General features: G+C 35.4%; 1 long non-coding RNA gene across 2 annotated transcripts in view; it reads right to left on the bottom strand.

Moving 5' to 3' along the window:
* LOC102011584 overlaps positions 1 to 5,095 on the bottom strand; it is a 41,544-nt gene extending 36,449 nt beyond the window's left edge. For both annotated transcript variants that reach the window (XR_001234939.1, XR_001234938.1), the window contains exon 1: positions 5,026 to 5,095. This is a non-coding gene — a long non-coding RNA (uncharacterized LOC102011584). The remainder of the gene's footprint in view (positions 1 to 5,025) is intronic.
* Between the last annotated feature and the right edge of the window lie 5,020 nt (positions 5,096 to 10,115).

The raw sequence follows: 10,115 nt of genomic DNA, 5'->3' as shown, positions 1-10,115 counted from the left end.
AAGGAAAGGAAAGGAAAGGATGGAAAGAACAAAACAAGGCAAGGTAGACTAGAAGGAAAAGACACAGAGAAACAGAGACAAGAGAAAAAGAGAGAGAGGCATGCCTAGGAAAGGACACACAGCTCTATCTTATCATGTGTGTGTGTGCTGTTGGCCGCTAGGAATGGTGTTTCAGAATTCAGTGCAAACCACCACAAGAATGCTCGTGCTTAGAGGAGGACATGAAGCAGTGGAACTTACCAGGCTATCTGGACCCATGTCTACTTTTGAACAGAACACTCGCTGCACTGATATGTGCCCAGAAGTTGGAATATTTGTAGGGATTTTCAGAGAAGGGCTGAGATCCTTGCATTATGGCTAGTTTGAGAAAGCCAGAGCCCCTCAGTATCTGAAGTGGAGGGTACCCAGGAAAGATGTGATAATAGATGAATTCCTATAACCTGTTTACTATTTTATATACATGTAGCTGAAATTAAATACTGAATTATGTTCCCAAGAAAAATCGCCAACAAAGCAGAGTACTCATTTAAAAGAGAAAAAGAAAAAGAACTTGGATGAAACAGATAAATTCTCTTACTTTCCAGCATGTGGTTAAAATTAGGATTTTGGCTTACTGCAGGCCCTTATTTCATTCATTTATACAGCTGGGTACTTTGTTTTGGAGATGTGGAGAGGGTGCTTGAAAGACCGAAAAAAAGTGGAGTTTTTAAAAAGCATTAAATTGGATCAGTTTAGAAAATCATTAAATCCTAATGTGATGCCCGAATCAACTCAAATCAGTTCGGGGGAGTAGTTAGAGATATTTTATACATCTGCACTGTTTAGTATAAAATAAACCAGACACATCAAATGGCAAAATACATGTGGGTTTCTCTGTGCTTTGTTGTTCTAAGGCTCTATAATAAAAAAATCCTGTACATACATCCAAAACAAACAACAAAAACCCTTTCTTTTATAAACCATCTTCAGTGATGTCATCTTTGACAGAATAGATTTGGGCAGTGAGCCCCTCCATCTTTGGAAGAGTAGGCTTTCTTCATCAAATGTGGCTTTTAATGTGCCTTCAACACTATTTTCTGAATGCTGATAGTTTTCTTATAACAAGAAAAATCTGTCTAGTCCTCTGATCAGAAATCTTTCTCAAACTCAGGGCTAACACACAGAGCTATTTGTCAACAGCATGTATTCCCCTCAGGTAATTTGGATACTTTTTTTTTTTCTATTTTTAGCACCTCTTTTATCAAGCCTCTCCAATTCATGCCTAGCATGTCAAATGCACTTTAAAGTCTGTTGTCTCCCACTGTCTTTGGGGAACAGTAGAAGATTAGGAGTGGACTGAAAGAGTTAATGCCTTCAGTTTTCACACTGGAATAAAGTTAATAGGCTGCCAATAACATGGGTTATAGTTGCAAAAGCTAAAGTTATAAGTAATCCTAAAGGGAAAGAGGAAAATTGTTCCTGACAAGCTGAAATTACTTTATAAAACCTCTTATGTGTTGAAAAGCCCTGAGTTGGTCAGAGCATGGAGCTTATTTCAATGTTTAACTCAGGCTGTTTTTAAAGAAAATACCTCGTCCAATATCCGCTTTCCTAAAGCATGCCCTTTAACCCAGTATTTTTTGTTTCTTTTTATTGTTGGCATGGAGACTAAGAAGCACTCCACTGGACTGATCAATGCATGGTTACATCAACATAACATTTTCAGTCAAGTTCCCAGGAGCCTTCCTCCTGAATCTGTCATTTTGATTCGGATAACTAAATCAGGCTAAGCACTGCAATGATAACGGATGACTTGCCTCATTAGCTGGCTCCTGCTGCTTGATGCTGCCAGGAAGTTCGACAGTGACTGCCTAGGATCTGGGGAGAGATAACTGGTTTTTTTGAAATTATTTTGGTGCATTTTTTCTTGTAATTCTCATCTTGCATTTTGACAGTACTTTCATATGATGACATGTGTACCAAATCCATATGCCTGGATATTCCTTCTCTGAATAGGTGGCATGTGATTGGTTTTATGACAATGGAAGCAGCCAGCTACAGGCTTAATCCAGAGGACTATTAAAAATTGTCCTTCTCATGTCTTCTCTAAATACTCCCTCTCTGATACCATTGTAATTAATACTACTAGAAATGTTAAGATGTCTTCCTACAGGAAAGCAGATTCTGTGATGAATGCTTTTTCTAGCTTTAAAATAATATTGTAAATAGACCTGACAATGTATTTAACTCTAATACATAAAACAATACCCTAAAAACTAATTATTTATAGAGAATTTGGTTCATGGGGAATATTCAGCAAACTGAAAAACAAAGGATCTCATGTAGTCAGGACAATCTGAATTTAAGATTCATGAAATCAGATACAATTATGCATGTGGCAGAAAGCTGCCTGTGGAAAAAAAATGAATGGGAACCCACAATTGGAAGCAAAAGGAGCTCAATTAGACCATGATCAATGCTCCAAGCTGAGAGAATATGAACAAATTAAAGAGGGCTGTTCCAAATCAAGCATAATTTCAGCAATATTATGACTTTCTAATACGGATCTAACTAGTAGCAAAGACTAATCTTTAAAATTAGATCTATGATGGGAACGTTTATGTTTCCAAGTGCTTGGTGATAACTTTTATTATATTTTTTGACTGACTTTCTCTATGAAAAATTTCCCAAACAATTTCTGCTTTCACTCTTAAGTACCCTACACCCATTCATGTTCTATTGGTCAAAATTTAGTCATTATTGGCCACGATTTATGAATGTCCATTCCCATTGTAAAGGATGAGAATCTACAGTGGGATTATATGGATACATCTGTTCAAATAATTTTTAAATTGTGTGTTGGCATTCATTTAAATAGAGGTGAAGAGAAATATTTGAATAGCAATTATTTTTCTCCATAATGTCTTGAATAAGTCAGTTTGGTAAGCCTGTTTGTTTATGTATAGGATAGTAAGAAGATTTTCTGAAAATATTTTATTTAGATATTTAATACTAAACCCTAATCCAGAAAATCTGCCTGTCCTTCTACTCTAGCAATACATTCCCCTGCTTTTTTTCTGTCATGCTAAACTCTCCCTTAAAAATATCCATAAATTTCCATCTGGCATAAAACCGTAATCTATTTGGAGCAAACTACAGGCTTCCTCTTCACTTGCACATGAACTGATAAACTTTACAGAATAGACTTATGTAGGACACAGAATGGGTTTCACTTTAAATATATGATATCACACAGCAAACAAGCGTTAGGGATTGTAGTCAGCAGTGTCTCTCGAGAAGTTTACTTTCAACTTGCAAAATACAATGTCACTCGTTCCTTTTCTCATCTGTGACCAGGCTTCTCACATGCTCTTTGTCCTTCCTACCAAGACACTGTAGCCTATTTATTTTTGGGCGGCATGGGGGGTACCAGGAATCAAAATCAGGACCTTGAGCTTGCCAGGCAGGCACCTGTGCCACTGAGCTATGTCCCCAGCCCATTGTAGCCTATTTAATACAGAAACCATTAAGGCCTCCAAGAACTTTCCTCTGACTAGTAGAGAGGGAGTTTCCCTGACTCCGGATTATGCTTTATACAGGGCACTTATTCTTCGGTTGCCCACATTCTATCAGGCCTCTTTTCACATTTGCCCCTTCTACTATATCATTATACTAAAATGATGTAAGCATTTAGATATGTATTTCAGATCATTTCCTTCCTGTTTAGCCACTTTCTAACTGCCTCTTCACTAAAAAGGCTTGAATACGTAGATTAGGTGATCTCAATACTCTGCTTTCTCCTTGTCTTTTCAAACTTTTGTTATCTAGTTCACATCTCTACAAGGACATCAAACATGCTCTGTTCCCACTCATAAAAGACCTCAGTTCCTGAATCTATTGGTCACTTTTCACTTGTCATCCTAAAACAACTCTGAACAGCAGGCTTCACAGTTGGCATTTTGTCTTTCTCCTCAAAATAAACTATGTGAGTTTAGTTGATACAGCATCAAACTCTTCTGGGTTTATTTCTACTGTGATTATACTTCTTTCTGTACTTTCCAACTCTACACCCTTTTGTTGAATAATGCTTGCATGTCTTCTGAGCTTTACTTTCAGCCTTTTTTCATTTCATTCTTTATTTTCAATTCCTGGGTGATCTCATTCATGCTTATAGCTTAATATATCTTTGTGTCAGCATCACTCAAACTTATAAAAGAAGTTGAAATCACAATATGCAATAAATGAGTACATTAAAATGATTACAGTAAAAGACACATTGCCATTAATCTCATTCAGCAATCCTATATCTCACTTGGAAAACACTTATCATTCTTCCACTTTCTGAGCAGTAGTGGAAGTCCTCTTTCATGTCTTTGTGAGTTATAACTGTTGCTTCTGACTGCCATACAATACAAAGGCAGAATCTTAAAAACAGCACTGTACATGCTCATCTGTCTAGATCACCAGATCCGACACCCTGCATCTTCTGGTTCTTTCTTAAAATCAACAAGACCATGAAAGGTAATGTTGTGAATGGATTCAGGACACTAAGGAAGCCATAGCAGCACAACTCAAAGAAAGAGCACTTACAGAAGTGCTTCAAACAGTGGCAAGAATGAGAGAAAGTGTTTAAAATGAGTGGGAGTATTCCCAGGGGGATTCCTGGCAATACGTCTTTTATGTAGAAATTTTTATAATTTAAGCTTTGACTTTATCTTTTATCATACCTTGTACAGTTTAAGACCTCTGTTCAATACTCCAGATATATAAATCAGACTGTATCCATCACATGTCCTCTGCATAGCTCCTGAGTAACTTAAGCTTCAGGTAATAAATTCTTCTACACGATTTCCATGTGACCCGCTAGTTTGTTTCATATTCATTTGCTCCATAAATGTGCTAAAAGATGTCTAGAACATTTTTCTGGTATAACTAATTAAAACACTAAAAGTACCAGTGGCATTTTTTGGCAAAAGTATTTGTGATTCAAATATTCATTATAAAAACATGATTGTATCCAATGCCCTTTCTATAGCAAGCCCTCACCTTTAGCTCTCATGAGTCAGGAGACAGAATTACTTTGGGTGACTTCTTCAATCACCCTTCCCTGTAGAGTTCTCTGCTGTTTGTGATGCAATCCCTACATAAATTAAGTGTTCTCATGATATACCCATGGAAAGTTCTTGATGGAATTCTCTCACTCCTTTGGAATGGTACTTTTCTTTGTGGATAGATAAATAGACAAATGTACACATACGAAGCTTCAACACTGAAATATTGGTCAGGTATTTTAAAAATGTCCCTCAGGTTTGGATTATTAGATGTTTTCTCATAATTACATGGGAGTTTGGGATTTGGGAATAGAGAACCACAGTGGTAAAGTGCTATTCATATGACATGGAGACAAATGCATACACTCTCAACGTGACTTATAACAGAGGATGTTTGATTTGGTCACCTGGACAAAGTGAATCTTTTTGAGTGTTTGTCAGGCTTCTCTTATGGAAGGTTAGTATTTTTCTTTGTTAAAGAATACTTTTCTATATTGTATGTTTCAAGGAATATTTCATTATATGCAGCCTACACTTAAAAGATAGGTTCAAAAATATACAAAAATATGCAGCTGAATGATTTACTAGGAAACAAATATTTTGTTACCACCACCCAAGTTAAAGAACAGAACATAACTACCATTCAAAGTCCACTTTGTACCATCTTCTAACTGATCTCTGTTCATTTGCCCCAACATAATTGATAACCTGATTTAAGAAAAATAACTTCCATATGTTTTATATATGTTACCATTTAAGCAAGTAACATCTAAAAGCTATAGGCTGATTTTGACTACTTATTTTGACTCTTACATAAATAGAAGCATCTGTTGCACATTTTATTAACCTTTAATAAGGTGTTCTAAAACACTGAAAAAAATAACATAACTCTGTGTACTCTATATCAATTTCTCATGTTTTTAAATCATACGTTGTGTGAAATAAGGTATTTATATCAACTAATAAGTGAATATTAATATATGACTATTAGTAAAATTCTTAGTTTTTATCTGATGTTCCCTATTTCAATAGCATATGTGATTTTAAATGATACTAAAATGGAATAATTCTTTTCACACCCAGAAAAATTAAAGCAGGAAATTATGAAGAAGCAGGACGCATGCCTGCCCAAGTCCTTTCTGAAGAACTTTCCACAGTCCCCACAAGTTTTACTGTCATTCATTGCTCTTCAATTTTTGCACACCTCACCTGCAAGCCCAGATATCGGTGATATAGTTTATCTTTCACATTCTTTAAGATTAAGATGGGGCTGGGGATTTAGCTCAGCGGCAAAGCGCCTGCCTGGCAAGCACAAGGTCGTGAGTTCGGTTCCTGGTACTGGAGAAAAACCAAAACAAAACAAAACAAAAAAAAAAAAAAAACAAAGAAGATTAAGACAATTTTGTGCAAGATCTGGACAGAACTCTTGCTCACCAACTGGACTTCCATCATTGTGCTGATGCTAACTCCTGACTTCAGTCTTCTTGATCAATGAATTTTCTACCCAAGTAGCTTCTATGAATTATGCTCTTGTTGCTTTTAAATGTTTCCTCTTGCCTCAATCATCTCAAACATGCCATAGTTTAATATATTGCACATACTGCTATAGCAACAGTTTGTTATTCCCAAAGACATAACGTGTTTCTTTGTGTATTCTCTACTGTGGACATCGTATACCACATAAGATATACACTGCATTAAATAATCATGTCTACTTAGGGTTGTAACCGTTTCTCAGACTTTCCTCATTTTTGCCCGCCTTGACTGATTTGAGAAGTACAACTATCTGTGCTACAGAATGTCCCTCAGTTTGTCCAATACATGTTTTTCTTATATTTTGATAATGGCTTTTGAAAGGAAACCACAGAGAAGTGCCATTACCATCCCACCATCTCCAGGGTCCATATTATCAGTATCTTTTATATCTGATAATTTTAGTCTTGGTAATCTAGCTCTATGGGAATTTCCAAGATTTTCCTATGTGAAGTTACTTCTGTTTACCAACCCCATTTCCATAATGTGCTTTTGGAATGAATTCATGTGCAGTCTATAATTAAGGAGTAGCAGTACAGCTGTGCTGCAGCTCTGGATGACAGAGTATCCACATAAAGTATTTTCAATTTTTCTGCATGAGAGATTTGGTTGTTATCCTTCATTTTATATTTATTCATACGTTTCTTTAGGTCATTATGGACTCATGAATTATTTTACTCTGTGAGATATAATACAATACTGTGTTATTTGCTTTGTTGCTTAAACATTTCCAGCTTTGGTCACTTGGAGCTCTTCCATTTGACTTATTAGTCACTTTCCTTTCTGCTCCTGGGGCAGAATGCCCAGCACCTGCAACTTAAAGGAGAGGTTTCTTTTGGCTCATATTTGAGATGAGTCAGTTCATGTTTGGTTGGCTGCAACACAGAAAAGGCATGGCACTGAGACATGGAACAGGAAAGCTGCACAACCAGTGGCAGACAGGAAGCAGAGGGAAAAAAATGGAGGAGCTGGTTACAAGAATCCACCTTGCAGGCTACAACCCAGTGATCCATCTCTAACCAGGTCCCCTTTTCCAACAGCAGAGTCACCCACTGAACGCATCCATGAATGAATTCACAGATAAATACAGAGCCCTCCTGATTCAATCATTTTCAAAATGTGAGACTTTAGGGGGACATTTCAGATCTCAACCATATCAACTTCTGTGCCATTTTAACATTCATCTCCATTGTTGTGTATTTTGAGCATTCTTGTAATTTCCAGCACTACAGGATGCTCCCAGCTTATTTAGTTCATTCTCTAAATTAAATAAAAAATCAATGCTTTTACCAAGTAGTTTTGGTTTCATTTGTTAGCATGACAATTTATGTTTAATGTGTGAGTTCTTCTGTTCAGCACTGTATTGGGAAACACGATGCTGCACCTAACTGCCTTTTGTGTATTTGTTGCCTTATACCAGAGATCAGGAAGCCACTGACTTTGGGGCAATTCGAATCCATTCTTGCTTTGTAAATAATGTTTTGGTATGATAGAGTCACAATCATTTATTTGTACTTTGTTGAAGACTACTTTTATAGAAGAACAGAGTTAAATATCATTATCATTTAAAAGTGGGTGAGCTCCAGTTTGAGGTCCTCATAAATTACACTGAAGGGAATATTATTGTATACACTTTTGATACTGGATAATTTATATTTTGCTTGGGCATCTAACTCTGGTTGTAAATTGCTAGCACAGAATATTCTTATGTTCTGCTTTGGTTGGTACTTCTAAGAAATTTGTCAAAGTTATATTAGCACTTTCTTATGTTGAGTTTTTATTTTCCAAATTCTTGCTATATTTGAATTTTCAGCAGTTTTTAAATTCTAGAAAAATGTATATGATGAAATTTTGGTGAATTGAATGTGCTTCACTTATATTTAGAAGCCTACTATTTTTTCCACATGGATATTGACAAATTACATTTTTTATGGAATGTTTATTCAGATTACCTGATCATTTTTTCCTGGGTTTTCTGTCTTTCTGTATGTAAGATTGGCATGTCTCTCTTTATTTATTTGAAAGAATTAAATGCTCAGGAGACAGTATTTTTCTTCTATGTGTTGATTTTTTTTTTTTTTTTTTTCGGTACTGAGAACCAAACTCACGACCTTGTGCTTGCCAGGCAGGCGCTGTGCCGCTAAGCTAAATCCCCAGCCCCTCTTCTATGTGTTGAAAATATATTTTCTCTATTTGTTTTTCTTTTTCTAGTGGTAATGAGAAATTCTTAAATTCATTCTATTTTTTTTCTCTATTTAAGGAATCTTTTCCTACCATGAGAACACAAATATATCATCTATAATATTTTCCTGGAATTTGCCTCCTGCCATTTCATATTTAGATGTATAATTACTAGAAAATATTGTCTGGTATGGTTTGAAGTAGGGATCAAATCCCCCACTTTCATTTTAAAATCCAAATACTTAGTACCATTGTTGAAAAGACTCTCACTTCTGCCTCTTCTACCTTGCCATTGCTTATTAAATCTCAAATTCATATAATAAAGGACCTTTTTAGGACTTTTGTTTTGAAAGTCTAAATCAACTTAACTATTATAGATTTAAAGTAAAGTTTCATATCACAAGGCAAGTCCACCAATTTCAGTGGTCTTCTTAAGACGTGTCTTATCTTTTCCTGAACTCTACTATATTTTACAATTTTGAGCAAATAATAAAACCATCAGTAAAACATAGATAATGATAGTGGGGGAGAGAATATTGAAACTGTATGTCAGACTGAGGAAATTCCACGTTTGGTTTTCTCAGTATATAAACACAACAAACTCTTCATTATTTAGAAAGTGTTCAATGTCTGTGAATAATATAGTTTTCTCTAACTGAGTTTTGTACAGATTTTATTAGATTTGTTCAAAGATATTCATACAGCCAGGAGTGGTTGTGCACACCTGTAATCCCAACACTGGGATATTTATTTTCAAGAGTAGGTTTTCAGCTATGAATTTATTTTTAAACTTATTTTGTTCCAGTAGGAACATTCAACATGCGACCTATCTTGAAATTTTAAGTCTACAACCCAGTATTCTTTGGACAATAGTCTTTGAGTTTGTGTTATTTTTATTATGTAATTTATTGAGGCAGATACTTACCTCATTGACTTTTAGCTATTTTCTTTGCTTTCATATTTTTGAAACCTTTAAAAGGGTCAAGTCTAAATAAATTGTAAATTTAAAATTATTTCATTTAAATCATAATCTCAAATTTTTGAATTGTGAAATGTTATTCTACATTTCTACTTGCCTTTACATCAATGGCATATGGTACAAGTCTAAACAGTACAGTTAGCTGTGGTATTTTCCTGCTGTATATTTGACTTCCATCATACATAGTCTCCTTGCATCTTTAAATTTTTTCTCTTGCCTGTACCATGATTGGATAGTGGATTTTTTTTTTCTGTTGTTCTAGTTGACTGGACTGCAATACTTACTCTCTCATTTTTATTATTCTCCCTAAAAAGAAGATACCATGCATATGACTCTTCAAATTTGTGTTTAGAATATGATCCTCACTGATACAATCCCAAGTACCGTAATAA

The sequence above is a fragment of the Chinchilla lanigera genome, unplaced genomic scaffold, assembly GCF_000276665.1.
Source record: "Chinchilla lanigera isolate Chin_1 unplaced genomic scaffold, ChiLan1.0 scaffold00035, whole genome shotgun sequence".
Classification (NCBI taxonomy): Eukaryota; Metazoa; Chordata; class Mammalia; order Rodentia; family Chinchillidae; genus Chinchilla; species Chinchilla lanigera.
Note: the sequence above shows the minus strand (reverse complement) of the source record. Positions and strands in the feature narration are given on the sequence as shown.